This window comes from Symphalangus syndactylus, chromosome 3 (genome assembly GCF_028878055.3).
Source record: "Symphalangus syndactylus isolate Jambi chromosome 3, NHGRI_mSymSyn1-v2.1_pri, whole genome shotgun sequence".
Lineage (NCBI taxonomy): Eukaryota > Metazoa > Chordata > Mammalia > Primates > Hylobatidae > Symphalangus > Symphalangus syndactylus.
In genome coordinates this window covers 106,930,785-106,946,587 of record NC_072425.2, presented here as the reverse complement: position 1 = coordinate 106,946,587, position 15,803 = coordinate 106,930,785, and the positions used below count along the sequence as shown (strand labels likewise).

The following is a 15,803-nucleotide window of genomic DNA, read 5'->3' as shown; positions in this document are numbered from 1 at the left end:
TTTCTCCTCTCTCCAAAACAGATCTTTAGTGGTTATTTTTGTGTGTCGATTCTTATTTATTTAAATTGCGATTTTAAAATAGTTACGTGTAAGTGGGTATAAAATCATTTCAAATAAATAGACAAGGACAGTTTCATGAATAGAAACTGTGAGGATATTCAATACCTGCTGAATGACAATTAAGGGTAAGTCAAAGGAGGGAGCCCATTTGTTCTTTGGATAGAGTTTTGGCACCAATTAATAATTAATTCTTCCTTAATTAAGGGAATAACATGTTCCCTTATCTTTTAAAACCTATAATCACAAATTAATAGGGATAACTTGAGAATCCACCAATAATAAGGCTTTATTTAAAAATATACATATAGCAGAAGTAAAAGTCATTATGTTTTATTATCCAGACTTATGAAAAAGACTGTTGAGGGATAGCACCATGTCCTATTCCCACCCCTCAAAAATAAACCTAATGGTTTGTGGATTGACAGTCTTTTACAGGCCAAAAATTGCATTGTGTTGCCAATATGAATAATGATCAATATTTTTACACTGAAGCTCTTTGGAAAATAAACATTTGTTCTATATTTAATCTTCCTCCCACTTAAGTTTGGGTTTTTTTTAATTGTTTTCATTATTAAAGTTTAAATTTCTTTTGATATGGATATTTTCCTGAATTAATGAGTGAAAGAAAATTTAAGTGCAGTTGTAGGTATTGTAGAATCAGATTTTATTTGGTAGTATATAAATTTACTACTATATAATGGGTATATATATATATATATATATATATATATATATATCCATTTGGAATAGCATCCAGTTTTCTTCCTCTAGAACTATGATAATAAAATGAAACTTTTTAAATTAGTTTATACAAATTAGTCTGTTTTATGTGTATGTAGGATGCAGAAAGATGTTGAAATGATGAATTAGCATCAGCATGTCCCTAATCAGCTGCTACTTATGACTCACAAAGGAAGAAGCATCAGTGGATGGACCAACAACGTCATCAATATCATACTCCTAAGAGGTGAGTTATCTAGTTAAAAAGTGAAACACACCTCTCTGTAATAAGGACACATTGCCTGAAAAACAAAGTATATAATGCAGTATAGTCAGATTTTGAACAGAATATAGTCATCTGCAACTGTTATGATCGGCAGTCCTGTCTTCACAGATAATTGTTTATGTAGCATCAAGACAAATTATTAATCATTCTTAAATTGACAAATTACAAATTTTTTACAAATCATTCTTAAAAAAATAATTAACTCCACCCACAATTCATGGGACTTTTTCTTCTCCAAGTTAAAGTGGCAAATATGTATAAGTAATATATATGTACTTATCATTTAATTCATTTACTGTAAGCATGAGCAACATTGCCACATCAGAATCATATTTTTATTATTTTTAATGAGGACAGCTAAACAAAAAGCCCATTTCTCAGGAAGTGTGTTTATTACTATTTAAGATGATCTAATGGGGCTCTGTTAAGTGGAATATTTATAAGATGAATTTGGAAAAATGACTAAAATATTAAGTGTGATCCTGACTCTTGCTGTGATATTTTTGGTTGTTACTTTGTTTGTTTTTTGGGTTTCATCACTTTAGGAATTCAATATTATAGTTAAATGAATTATATCTTCTGTAGTAATGAGTAGATAGTATTTCAGTATTGTATATTGACACAAATTTACTCAATCAATTTATTGAATATTTAATTTTTCATGTCATAGGACTATATATTTCTTCTGCATTTTACAGTGGTCAGGAAAATCTGACTTTAACAATTATTCACATAAATATGTTTTCTAAGGAACTGTGGTATTTTCTATTTGTTTTTAAATTTTTAGGTGAAAGAGGTAATAAGATTTTACTATTTGTGTCCAATAATGGCTCCAGAAATTTCGTATGGAAGGATCTAAGGGGAAACCATCTGACTGGAAAGAGGGATTGAGTGAGAACCTGAAGCTACGTTTGCATAGCACTTTAAATAAAACTGAAGAAATATCAAGTGCCAGATTTAAAAATTGGCTTCTGATATTTGGAAAGCTTCCATAACTTGTATAAGGCTAAATTCCTCCCTGGGCCCCATCCTTATAACTGTAAAACCTATGAGCTTAAGTTCCTAGTAGGATGTTAAGGGAATGTTGGAAACCTCCTATTATTGCTGGAGGAACCCCTTTCCCACCCTATGACCACAGGAGGGCTCAAAGGAGAGCTTCTTGGAGTCTATTTAGAGCTGCAGTCCCTAAGGAAAGGCCCCATGCCTTGAACAAGGTTAGAATCTCTCTTCACAAAGCCCACAATGGTGGTGGTGCCTACTAGAGTTGTGCTGTGCAACTGTGCTGCCTGCATTTTGCCTAAATGGTAAACTCTAAAATACATGCTTCTTCTCTCTCTTCTCTCTCACCTCTTTCTTTTCATGTTGAATTTGAAAGCATATATTTGCTTAGTTTTTTGCCTGCCAGTCTAAGTCATTATTTAGCCTTCATTGGATTTGTTACAGAATGCATTCTAATTAGATAAACCCCAAACAGATGTTACAGATTACAGGTAATAGCTCTGTATAAGTGAAACTAATTTGAGAAAAAATAAAAAATTGGTTTATAAATGAATCATCATATTTTAAATTATTTACTTAATAGGATTTAAGGATTAGAATAAAAACCCTATACTTTGGTCATTTACTCACTTCTGTCTGGCACAAGACTCAGACCTCGGCTCTCCGTTCCTCTCTCTCTAGCTCTTATTCTTGGCCACGGGACCAACCCTCACAGGGGCACTCTATGCAGAAGCTTCCTTCCTAAATTGGAACTCCCACTTTGACCACTCTCCTTTGTAGATAGAAATAAAACTGAATTCTGCATGTTGTCCCAGAGGCCAGATGCTTGTGTCAGTCTTCCATTCTTCCAGCTTGAAAACATATCTGACACTTTGTTAATGACCACCCCATCATATTTATTGACCAGTACCTGTGGAGTCTTTCTTTGTGATGGTTTCATTGACTCCTTTACCTGATTATATGCTACTTGCCCACTTAGGAACCTTCAATTTCCCCAGGTGTACAGGCTCAAATTCAAGCTCCTTACTAGCATCTGAGGCCGTAATGGAATGTTTCTTTTACTTAAACTCTCTGTCCTAGACTGGTTGTTATTGTCTCAAAATGTGGCATCTGCAACTTTGTTTCTTTTTTATTTTCCAGACAGGGTGTCACTCTGTTGCCCAGGTTGGAGTGCAGAGCATGATTGGCTTACTGCAGCCTGGATCTCTGAGGCTAAATGATCCTCCCATCTCTCAGCCTCCCCATAGCTGGCGCTAAAGGCATGTACCATGATGCCCGGTTAATTTTGTATTTTTTTGTTGAGAGGGGTTTTGCTATGTTGCCCAGGCTGGTCTGGAGCTCCTGGGCTCAAGCAATCTGCCCACCTTGGCCTCCCAAAGTGCTGGCATTACAGGCGTGAGCCACTGTGCCTGGCCTGCAATCTCATTTTTAAGTCTTTGCTCAGACCAGCACTTCCACTTGGAAAGATCTCTCTGGTTCTCTTCATCTATCTCCTTCCTGCACTTCCTATACAATATTGTCCATGTTTCATTTCCCCCTTGATGCATTTCTCATTACATTATCATACATTGTTAGAGTTTCTGAAGTCTCTAAGAATTTGCCTTTACTAGTCTGTTGGCTTGTTTGACTATTTTCATATGCTTCCTTTTCCTATTTAATATCTTGTTTAAATTTTCAGTTTATAGATTACTTAAAGTAAAAAACCATGCACCCATTTCTCAAGTTTTAGTAATTTAAAAATTACTGTTATATGCAAACTTACATAATGAAAATTAAGGGTATCAGTCAGAGTTTGATGTTAGAAAAAATGGTTTTGACAAACTTTTACAGAAAATGAATCTGTTTGAAGGGAGTCCACATATTCATTCTGGAAGCTTGGAGATCAAGAATAAAAAATGGATAAGGACAAACGAAGGTTGGCCAGAGAATAAGAAGTATAGCTGGTCATGGTTCAAAAGCACCCAATCACTGCAGCTGCCACTAGTGGACACTTAGGCTACTGTCTTCTCGTGTCTGCCAGACTGTTCAGCACTAAATGCTCAAGGCCTCTGCCACTGGATGCCACAACTATCCCTGCAAAATAATTGATGCTGCTGCTTCTGCCATCGATAGTTTTTCAGATTCCTGAACCTTTGGAAGTCTAGTTGGTGGTATCCAACTGGTCAAGTCTGCATTCTAAGCCTATATTTGGCTTTCAGGAAGACAGGAAGGGAGTATCTTCAATCCCTTTGGCTTCTGGAGTGGGAAGGGATACACACACAACTAGGGAATGTCTCATAATAGGAAGGATTGTCTGGATGCTGGGTACATAAAAATAACCAACGTCTAACACACAGGCCTAGCTACGCCACTGTTCAGTGCAATGGCAGGGATTTACCACCAACTTAAAATGTTTTATACATACTTTTGTATAAAAGTATATTTTTATTTCCTGAAAGCAGTGACATTTTCCCGTAAGTGTCATATCATAAATTAGTGAACTTTAACATTCTATCCTAATTTTCATAACCTTGTCTGCCTTTAAACATGACTGCAAGATGGGAATGGTAATGTCAGCAAGAACCTTCCTTCTCCCCGTGACACATCAGCAACCACATACGAACCAATTCTTGTTGTGAGAACTTCAGAAACTGAGGGGCTCCTGCACTCCAGGCAAGCATGAGACCAGCACATTGAAGCCAGTAAGAAAATTCGACTCTCCTTCTCACCGTAATCCCTACCCCCAGCATACTGCCATATGATTGGGAGGAGGTTTCCATCTCTCAGCTTCCCCCTGGGGAGTTAAGGAAAGGACTGGATCATATATCCAATGTTCTAATTCTTCTGAGGGTTGCTCAAGGAACTGGCTTCTGTCTCTCTGGCCTTAGGTTCTGACCAGACCCAGTGTACTCTAGATGCTGGGAGCCACTGAGAAAGAACAAAGACTGTGATTTAGTGCAGCCCACATGCACTTGCCACAGCCCCTCCACCTGGCTCGGTGCAGAGCAAGTGGTCAAAAAAACCCAGGTTCCAGCTTCTCCCTGGGGAGGGAAAGAGTTGGACCATGTGAGCAACATTCTAAATTTTCCTACCTACAAGAAATAGATAAATTCCTAGAAATCTACAATCTACCAATACGGAATCATGAAGAAATGGAAAACCTGAACAGATCTATAACTTGTAAGGAGATTGAATCAAGAATCGGAAATCTCCCAACAAAGAAAAGCCCAGGACCAGATGGCTTCACTGGTGAACTCTACCAACATTTAAAGAATTAATGTCAATCCTTCTCAAACTCCCTCAGAAAACTGAATAGGAGGAAGGCTTCCAAATCCATTTTGCAGGACCAGCATTATCCTGACACCAAAGCCAAAGACACTATTTTTTAACAGCAACAACAGCAAACAACTATAGGCCAATAATCCTGATGATCATAGATGCAAAATTTCTCACCAAAAAACTAGCAAATTAAATTCAACAGCATATTAAAAGAATCATACACCAGGATCAAGTGAAATTTATCCTTGGGATTCAAGGATGGTTCAACATACAAAAATCAATTAACCTGATACACAATATTGCCAAGATGAAGGATAAAAATCATATGAGAAAAGCATTTGATAAAATTTAACACATTTCCATCATAACTCTCAAAGAACTACCAGTAGAAATAAATTACTTCAACATAATAAAGGCCATACATGGAAAGCCCACAGCCAGCATTATATTCAATGGGAAAAGTTGAAATATTTTCCTTCAGGACCCAGAACAAGGCCAGGATACCCACCATCGCCACTTCTATTCAACATAGTACTGGAAGTCCTAGTGAGAGCAATCAGGCAAGGAAACGTTTTTAAACGCATCCATATCAGAAAGGAAAAAGTAAAACTGTCTGTGTTTGCTGATGATGTGATCTTATATATGTTGGAGTTCTCATTTTACCATTTTTTTTCTTTGAAGTGAAAGGCAAAGAAGTTTTTATTGCAAAGCGAAAGTACACAAGAGTTCAAGTGTAATTGGGAAAGTCGCCATTTATGTATCTTAGCATCACTTTTAGTTTCTGTTTTTGTCTCTGGGCTTCATTTTAGATAGTTTCTTCAATTCTGCCACCTGGAGATGTCCCCTTGTTTCATTTATTCCTATATGAATTTTTTGTTAATATTCGTAGTATTTTGTCTGTCATTTCTATGTGTTTGCTGTTGGGGGTGTTTCTACACAAATTCAGCCTACCTTTTAAATTTCTCCTAACTGCTTTTCATAGTGACCAACTCTTCCTGGTCTGCTCAGGATTTTCCCAGTTTCAGCACTGGAAGTCTCATGCCCTGGGAAATCCCTCAGTCCTCTACAGACTGGGATGATTTGTCATTGAATTGCTTTTTATCATTCCACACTGTGAGAGAAGCAAAAGGTCATTAATTGTTTGCATTACTTCAGTAGTGGGTTGTCTATGAATTCTTATAAATAGCAAAAAACTATCATGTTCTCCCAAGTAAAATCTTTTCCAAGTAATGTTGTGGCCCACACTTCCTGAAAAACAAAGCCTGATTCAAAAGCTTATTGGGAAGTAAATTTGGGAAAAACAGCAGCAAGGCAGAGAAGAAAGGGGATCAAAATGCAAAGAGAGCATACTACTTAAGCTGTCCACAACCTCAAAGGAAAAACAATAGGTTGCTGATTCTCATATAAATTCTCCAGAAGGGCAATTCCTGGAATTCAAGTAATGTATCAGCTGGCTGCTGCTGTCTCTTTGTCTTTCATTGGTTGAAGTCCTCCTAGGAGTCATTAAATCCATTGTACTCCCAGGTAGCATTCCCAGGCAGCCACTGGAGAGGTAACACCTTCTCTTGGCCCAATCTGGTGATGGAGCAGGCATTTCAGTCAGTAGTGCCAATGGGAACTGGTCCAAGGGTGTGCATGGCAGTGGCAGAAGTCATGGCATTAAACTATACAACCAGTGGGCAGTGCCAGAGTCCTTCCAGCTGGGAAGCAAAGAAAGTGGGGGATTGTGGGGAGAGTGGATAGGCGAAGCTGAGTGGCTCTGGTATGACACAGAGTCTGGATCTGATACAGACATTAAATAAAAACTACTCCCTCTTTATCCCACCACACACCTATTTGCACCTGCTTTATTGCTTAATTGTAGTGATGAATGTAAACATCTTTAGCTATGTCACAACCTGCTAAAGGCAGGATTTGATATGTATTTTTCTATGATATCTAGTAGACTATTGGCAGAAGCTTAATAAATATTTTATGAAATCATGGCACACTGCTTGAAATATAGATATATAGATCAGTCTATAATTATGAAGCTCATTGTACTATGTGACTTTCTAGCAAATAGAAACAGTATAAGATGATAGTTCCAATGGTCTTGGTAGCTAGGAATTCTCTCTCACTCTGGCATCCCATTATAATTGACAACCCTCAGTCATAAACAAATTTACCTATCTGGGTGTCTAGAACTCTGTAATTTGGTGATTCTGGTTCAGCTGCCCCTTACTTTATGAATTTATTTATTCATTCAGTCCATTGAGTTTCTACTATGTGCCAGATACTATGTTGGGCTTGGATAATAAAGATTAAATGTGTATACATCCTGTCCTTGCCCTCAAGAGACTGAAAGTATGGTTGGGAATTTACTCTCCACATGGAATTCTCCATGTCTTTGTGCTCATCAAATGTCCTTCTTCTTGTAAGGACATTAGTCGTTGGATTAGGACTCACCCTAATCCAGTGTGGCTTCATCTTAACTAGATTATATCTGCAAAGACACTATTTCCAAATAAGGTCACATTTTGAGGTTCTGGTACACAAGAAATAGTAATAATTCTGAATAAATAATACAGAATTTTGTCCCTTATCTCCAAGAGAGGGGATAGTTTTGCTTGTTTGTTCAAATTGTGCTTAATACTATCAACACCTCTACATATTTCAGTAAGAATAGTTTTTTTTTTTATTCTGCTTGAGAAAAGAGTACGTACATTTCTCATAATACGAAGGTTCTGATGTTCTTTAGCACTGATGTAATTGAGCCTACACTAGCGAAAGAACAGGGCAGATAAGGCATTCTTCAGACAATTCCCTCTTCTAGATCCAAAGTTGATCCTGATGCCAAAAAATCAGTACCAGAAAACCAGAGGTGGCCCAGGCCAGGAAATAAGAGAGTCATGGGAGATTCCCCTTTTAGCATTCACTCAATGATTAAGGCATGACCCATGGCTTCTTGATTATTTTTGACCTGTCATTGTCTATTTTCCTATCACTGATAGAAAAAGGTATTTGGTGTCACATTATTCTTCCCAGTTCTAGTTGGAACACATCCTCCCTTTCATTTCTTCATGGAGTACATCTCTATTAATTATTTCTTCATGCCATGACAAGATCAACTCTTGTCTTTAAAACATTATTGCATTGGTGGTTCATCCCAATATATTGAATTCCCTAAAAAGACATGAACTGGTCTCTGATTCATGGGAAAAATCTCCAAAACTTGCAATATTTTAGGGGACTAAAATTTATAATATTTCCTCTATGTTTAAGGATACATAACATGTTTTCTGCATCAATGGTTAAGTTTGATATACATTCATGGACCGAAAAAAATTTTAAGACCAAATTAAGATGAGCCATGACTCTGTACAAAATTGTAGTGGGAAAAAAAATGCTTACAGAATTACACTACATCAATTGGAAAGGGTTAGCGTCTTCTTATTAGTGGCTCCTCATTTCAGAATATTTTCCTTGATTTCAGCCTCATTTCAGGTTCTTGCTTCTACTAATCTGGGTGCATTATTTACCCAATTCAATTCTTCAGTCATGCATTGCAAAAAAGAAAAAAAGGAAAAGAAATAAAGTCTTTTCAGCAAACACTCCCTAGAATATCCACAGAGTTTGACTGCATTGGCAATAGCTGGCACTTAGGAGAATGTGGTAGCCAGAGCCCTGTATTTTGCTGTCCAGAATCTCACTCTTGTGCATCTGGATTTTCATCCCAGGCACTCCTAGCCAACCGATGATGCTGCAATGACTGATGTTTTAGTTTCCTAGGGACTCTAACAAATTGGTAGCTGAAAACAACAGAAATTGATTATCCCACAATTCAGGAGGCTAGAACTTCAAAATCAAAATGTTGGCAAGGCCATGCTCTTTCTGAGAGCTCATGGTTAGGATCCTTTCTTGCCTTCTCCTAGTTTCAGGTGGTTGCTGGCAATCCTTGGTGTTGCTTTGCTTGTAGGCATATTGCTCAATCTCTGCCTCTGTCTCCACGTGGCATTTTCTGTGTCTCTGTGCCCATCAAATGTCCTTCTTCTTGTAAGGACATTAGTCATTGTATTAGGGCTCACCCTAACCCAGTGTGGCTTGATCTTACCTAGATTATATCTGCAATGATGCTATTTCCAAATAAGGTCATATTTTGAGGTTCTGGGTGCACATGAATCTTTAGGAACCATTATTCAACTCAGTACATCTGAGAAGAGTTGGTGGACAACTATGTCAAACCTTTTAGTACTGTTAAAATGTCATTCTGCCAAATAGGTGAACATTAATTGTAAGTTATTTGAGATGAAATTCCTTCTACTGAAGAAGGCCACTTTCTTTCCTGGAAATTGGATGAATCAGAAACAAAGATAAATGTCGTGGGTTAAAAAAAATGTTGTAATTAGGTGGCAAAACATAGCACTGATTAGCTTGTCATTCTTTCCTTTTGTGCTTCAGTATGCCTACTTGTATAATGAACTACAGAATAGCCTCCAGATTGTGTTTGCAAATGCTTGATGAAAATTTAAATCAGAGCACTATAAAGCATTGCGTGATTTAAAAAAAAAGTCTTCGAAGAAAATTCAGATATAAATATGGCTAAATTAATAAATATTTCTCCCTAGAAAACTTAGTCATGTATTAGTACTGTAATCCTCACAGGACAAAAGAAAATGTCAGATATCATGGAGTTACACAGATTTCTTTATGTCTAGTACAGTCTCTAGCCAAATTCAACTGCTGATTTACACATCAAATTCAGAAGCTAGGAGATTAAAATAGTTTGCTTTTTCAGAAGCTATAAAGAATGTATATTCTCACTCTATATTGTGAAGATTCAGAATTTTTAAGGAGGCTCAATTCCTAGCAAAATAGTCTTACTATCCCATTCTCTCACCTCCATATCTCTGCCCTCCTCCACACTGTCTCTGCCACCTTCCCTAACCATGCTCCCAACTCCAGAAAGTTAGAAATATGGCTACTGTTGCTGGTCCTCTTTCAACTTTATAATTTACCTTGAGTCTGGGAAGACTTTCTATAAAGTTTCATGCTGAGCTACAAAAACAATGCTGTATGTGATTAAGAATGCAGGCTTTGGAGGCAGACTGCCTGAATTCCAAACTTTATGTGACTTTGGGTTGTTTAATGGCTCTGGGCCAGAATTTTATGTGTAACATAAAGCTATTACTAATACTCACCTTAAGGATATTATGCAGGTTAAATGAGCTAGGTTACATCAAGTGTTCAGAACTGTCTCTCACCCAATAAATGGTTATTATTATTAACCTGTGTGATGCTGGTATGTAACAGAATACTTCAAACTAAATAATGTATTCAAACTAAACTGTATTGAAACTAAATAGTGGAGAGTTTATATTCAAACTAAACTGAATTGTAATGTATTCAAACTGTATTGTAATGTATTCAAACTAAACTGTGTTCAAACCAAATAATGGAGAGTTTTAAGTACAAAACATCACCTCATATACTTAATATAAATGTGCTTTTAACAGAGCAATGATCCAGCTCTTGTGAATGGTAGGTTGAGCTCAGTGAAATAGGACCCAATGAATAGGGACACTCCAACTAAATTTCAGGTTCAGATTGTCCCACGATAAGACACAATCATTCAAACAACATCCTCCAAGCTGATAAGCAATTAAGGAATCAAGGCAGAAACACACAGCCAAAGACCTAGAGCATCTTGGAGTTGGTGGTTGTAAAGTTAGCAATGGACCACAGTGGTCCTCCTGTGATACTGAGATTTAAATGTTTTTATCTTTTTTCCTGCTCCCCTCACCCCATTCTTCTTTCCTTACCATTTCTGTTGTTACCTTCTCAGCTAAAGTTAATGGTTAGAAATAATGAGAGTTGATGGTAGCCAGACCAGAAAAACAAATCCGTTCAATTTTTGTTATTCTACATATGTGCATCCTCTTGATTCAATTAGTCCTCAAGTATCTCTCAATTATACCTGTGAACATGTGCAGGACAGAAACTTGAATTTATAAAATAATGTTTGAATTAAATAGTCTCTCATTTGCAATTCAAAATTCTATAATCCAGGGAATAGACTGGAAAGTTTTAGCTCTGAAAATCCATGCTAGACCTAAAGAGCTGAGTTTCTAAGTTGCTAATATTTATCACTTGCCTTTCACAGATGAGAATGGATTGCCTGTCCTGAAAGTTGGAAATGAAAACTCTTCTGATTCCCTTATATCAGCATAACAAACATGAAGAAAGGTAATGACTGCATCATCAATGGCAGCAAAATGTGAACTACCCACAGATGCTAAGCTAACTAGGTGTGCCTAATTGCCGACACTAGGGATATGCCCCGCCTGTCACTTGAATACATTCTTAGTTTATGTGCCACTGAAATTCCCTGGTAAGATGTCACCACTTACATTGTGGGCTAAGTGGATTACACATCTTGCTGTAGGGCTTTGAGTGAAATGCAGACTTCTTGGCTAAGGTCAACAATGGGCAACATATATAATGGTGGTCCCATAAGATTAATTGGAGCTGAAAAATTCCTGTCCCCTAGTGATGTTGTAGCCATTGTAACATTGCAAAAATTCCTATAATCTAGTGATGTAGCTATTGTAACATCACAGTGCAATGCATTACCTTTTCTATGATTAGGTGTGTTCAGATACACAAATACTTCCCACCGTGTTACAATTGCCTACACCATTCCGTATAGTACATGCTGTACAGGTTTGTAGCCTGGAAGCAATGGGGTATACCTCATAGCGTAAGTGTACAGTAGAACATACCATGTAGGTTTGTGCATGCACACTCTAGGATGTTCTCACAAGGACAAAATCAATCACCTAACAATGCATTTCTCAGAATGTGTTTCTGAAACAGAAATAGAAAAAAAAATTCTTTTTTTTTTTTTTAAATCTAGGCTTTCAGGAATGAAATGCCTGACTCACCAGATCAACTTGGGTCAGAGATACTGACAAACCTCTCATGCCTTGAAATTGTAATGGAACGCAAGTTCAGCCACTTGCCGCTTGAGAAGCCGAATACACAAGAGGTGACGTATAGTGGAAGGAAAGCAGCTTTATTAATCAAACGCTGGCAGTTGAGGAAATGGCTTGAGTTTATGCCTCTACAAAACCATTTCAAATTTTTGGGCTGACTGTGGGGGTTTAAAAAGAGAAACTTGCAGGAGTTGTGCAAGGTGCGGGTCTGCATGTCTTGTTCCAATGGCTATCTTGAATTATTGTCTACCTGGACAGAATCAAAGCTGGCATCATCTTCACTGTGGCTGGGTCATAGATTATCCCCTCTGAGGTAATTTCTAGGTGGGGGAGAGTTCTACAACTGGGTTTCCATATCTGGTTTGCTTCTAGAGTAGCCCCAGGAGCTTCTAAACAAGCATATCATTAAATAACTGTGCATGGTGCCAGGGAGTGTCTGGTGGGAAAGGGAGAGAAACAGAGTTTTAAAGTGCATTTCAAGGCTATATTCTGAGTTTAGAGAAAAAAAGTTTTTAAGTGCATTTTAAAGCTAAGATACTTGATTACAAAATGTGAATTTTGATGCAAGAAGAAGAATATTAAATAGCTTTCCTCAATTGTTCTTCCACTTGTACCTAAGTGGCACCCATACCTGACCCTGTAGACATGGCATTCAATTTTAACCCATCTTCCCTCAGCTTTACGGTAGCGAAAATCATAAGAAGAATTTTAATTTAGCAATAATTTTTGGCCCCCAATTAATCTAATGGCTAAAATATTGTACCTCTAATACTCAAAGAAGCTCAGCTAGTAAGTAAACTTGGTATGTTATTAATCAAGCCATATATTTTTATTAAGGGCCTTTTATGGTCTCAGCACTGGAATTTTAGTGAGAGGTGATTAAAAAGATACGTTCTCTAGCAGAAAAGATGAAAACCAAAGCATCAATTTATTCAGAAAACCCTTGTTGGGATCTACTACTGTGCCGAGTGCTTAATGGAAAACACGGGTGTTTAACATAAGGTCTTTTATGTTGATACACACCAAATATGTCTTTCCTAAATGAATTAAAGACAAATATTTTATTTTTTATACTAAAAATGTCCTTTTCTACATATAATTTTTATGTTCTTTATTATTAGGAATTCATATCTCTAAAAGAATTGGAAAACTGTTTATGTGCATAGGCCATCAAACACCACAGAGATATCTTTTGAAGATGTTAACAATTTAAAATTCCTCACTGGTGAAGAAAAACATGAGTTTTACATAGCAGATGTTACAGTTTAAGAGGGATGGATGTGTATAACCTCTCTAGGGAAGTACTAGAACAAAAATTTAAGTCATGAGTAAATATGCATGCTTATATTTAAAAAACCCATCTTGAGTTTACCTGGCATGGATTAGTACCAGTAGGAATTGTTTAATTGGTAATTAATTAAATTTTCTGAAAACATACATCATTTCATTACTAGAAACAAGAGCAAAACTGCATGTTGAATAAAGCAACACTCGTACACTTAATTAAAAAGCAAATAAGTTAACATATAATATTTTCATGCTGCCCATCTGCCCTTAGAAGGTCTACATCCTCCAGAAAAAGCTGAATATAATTTAGGTAAAAGACCATGTTAATACAAAAAGGACTGGAGTTTAACTTTCTCCTGTCTCTCCTTCCTTCCTTTTCATTTTTGTCCACACACATTTCACTTATATTAAAGCTTATTCCATCACAACTTCCTTGTGATTAATTCTAAGACACACAGTGGTAGAAAAAAGTTAAGCAAATATATATAAATATATATATATATATATATATATATATATATATATATATATATATACTGTTGTTCTTGTTGTTTTTGAGACGGAGTCACTCTGTCACCCAGGCTGGAGTGCAGTGGCGTGATCTCGGCTCACTGCAACCTCCGCCTCCTGGGTTCAAGCAATTCTCCTGTCTCAGCCTCCCGAGTAGCTGGAATTACAGGTGCCCGCCACCACGCCCTGGCTAATTTTTTTTATTTTATTATTATAAGTTTTAGGGTACATGTGCACAATGTGCAGGTTTGTTACATATGTATACATGTGCCATGTTGGTGTGCTGCACCCATTAACTCATCATTTACATTAGGTATATCTCCTAATGCTATCCCTCCTCCCTCCCCCCATCCCACAACAGGCCCCAGTGTGTGATGTTCCCCTTCCTGTGTCCATGTGTTCTCATTGTTCAATTCCCACCTATGAGTGAGAACATGTGGTGTTTGGTTTTTTGTCCTTGCGATAGTTTGCTGAGAATGATGGTTAATTTTTGTATTTTTAGTAGACACGGGATTTCATCATGTTGGCCAGGCTGGTCTTGAACTACTGACCTCAAGTGATCCATCTACCTCGGCCTTCCAAAGTGCTGGGATTACAGGCGTTAGCCACCGCACCCGGCCAAAGCAAGTATATTAAAATCACTCTTAAATTCAAATATTAGAATGCTGTTGTTTTATGAAATAGATTTGTAGTTTCTTTTTTTAAAAACAATAAATTTAAGTTTTTTAAAGTTTAGAGAGAGGATTCTGTGAAACTGCCCTAGGGTGGTTTGCTAGCCACGCCCAAAAGGTAGATTCAGATACACTGTGTGTAAGAGCAAGTGAACGAAACTTTGCAATTTGTCTTGTCCCATCTGTTACAAACTTCACAGTAGGGAGCCTGGCATTGTCAGTTGCCTTAAGTGACCGGTTGTGAATGCAAACAAAATTTGTGTGTACTTTTCTAGTTTTTTGCTAGAGTCAAAAATACGTCATGCTCTTGGTGCTCAGTTTTCACTGAGCCTGTGGAAACGGGGTTTATGGCAATTTTGAAGACAAAAGAGTGTGTAACCAATATAAAGAATGTTTTCTATATCCCCATTGATCTGGTTTAAAATGCTCTCTGTGTGAATCTAAAACTATTTTAGAAATAGTTTAAAATTAAATTTAAATTATTTAGCCATGAGAAACAAATGTAGACAAAGAGTTTAAGGGAGCTGACTAGCACATACCATTCAGAAGTTTGTTTGTCTTTCAAGCAGTAACCTAGAAGATAATCCATTAATTAAGAAAATAATTTTAATCATGTAGTATGGATATCTTTAATAGACATCATTATAACATATTTGGACTCCTTGAAATTGTCTTGTGTGTGAACAAAACAAACTCAACTTGCCTTTTACAGATTTTAAATAATTTTGAAATAAGTTAAACATAAATATATATTAATGTAAAATTAACATATTAAAAGATCTTTGAAGAAACCAAGCATTAAATCTGTCTATAATCAGACTAAAGTATTTTATTCCAATAACTTTTCTGAAATACAAATTACCTCACATAAAACTCATGTTCTACTTCCCTTAAAAATAAGACAGTTTATCTTACGTGCTTTAAAGCAAATGGATTATTAAATAATGTAAAAGCTTAATAAATTACCAGCTGGTCGAACTATTTATTAATTAATGAGATAAACTTGAGGAGAAAGCAATAATTATAAATATTCTTTTA

The 15,803-nt window shown here is 36.7% G+C and overlaps 1 long non-coding RNA gene across 1 annotated transcript in view; it reads right to left on the bottom strand.

Moving 5' to 3' along the window:
* Positions 1-15,339, bottom strand: part of LOC134736008 (uncharacterized) — a 31,343-nt gene extending 16,004 nt beyond the window's left edge. The window contains exons 1-2 of the long non-coding RNA XR_010119643.1: positions 15,305-15,339; positions 6,275-6,434 (exon numbers count right to left, since the gene is read on the bottom strand). This is a non-coding gene — a long non-coding RNA (uncharacterized lncRNA). The remainder of the gene's footprint in view (positions 1-6,274; positions 6,435-15,304) is intronic.
* Between the last annotated feature and the right edge of the window lie 464 nt (positions 15,340-15,803).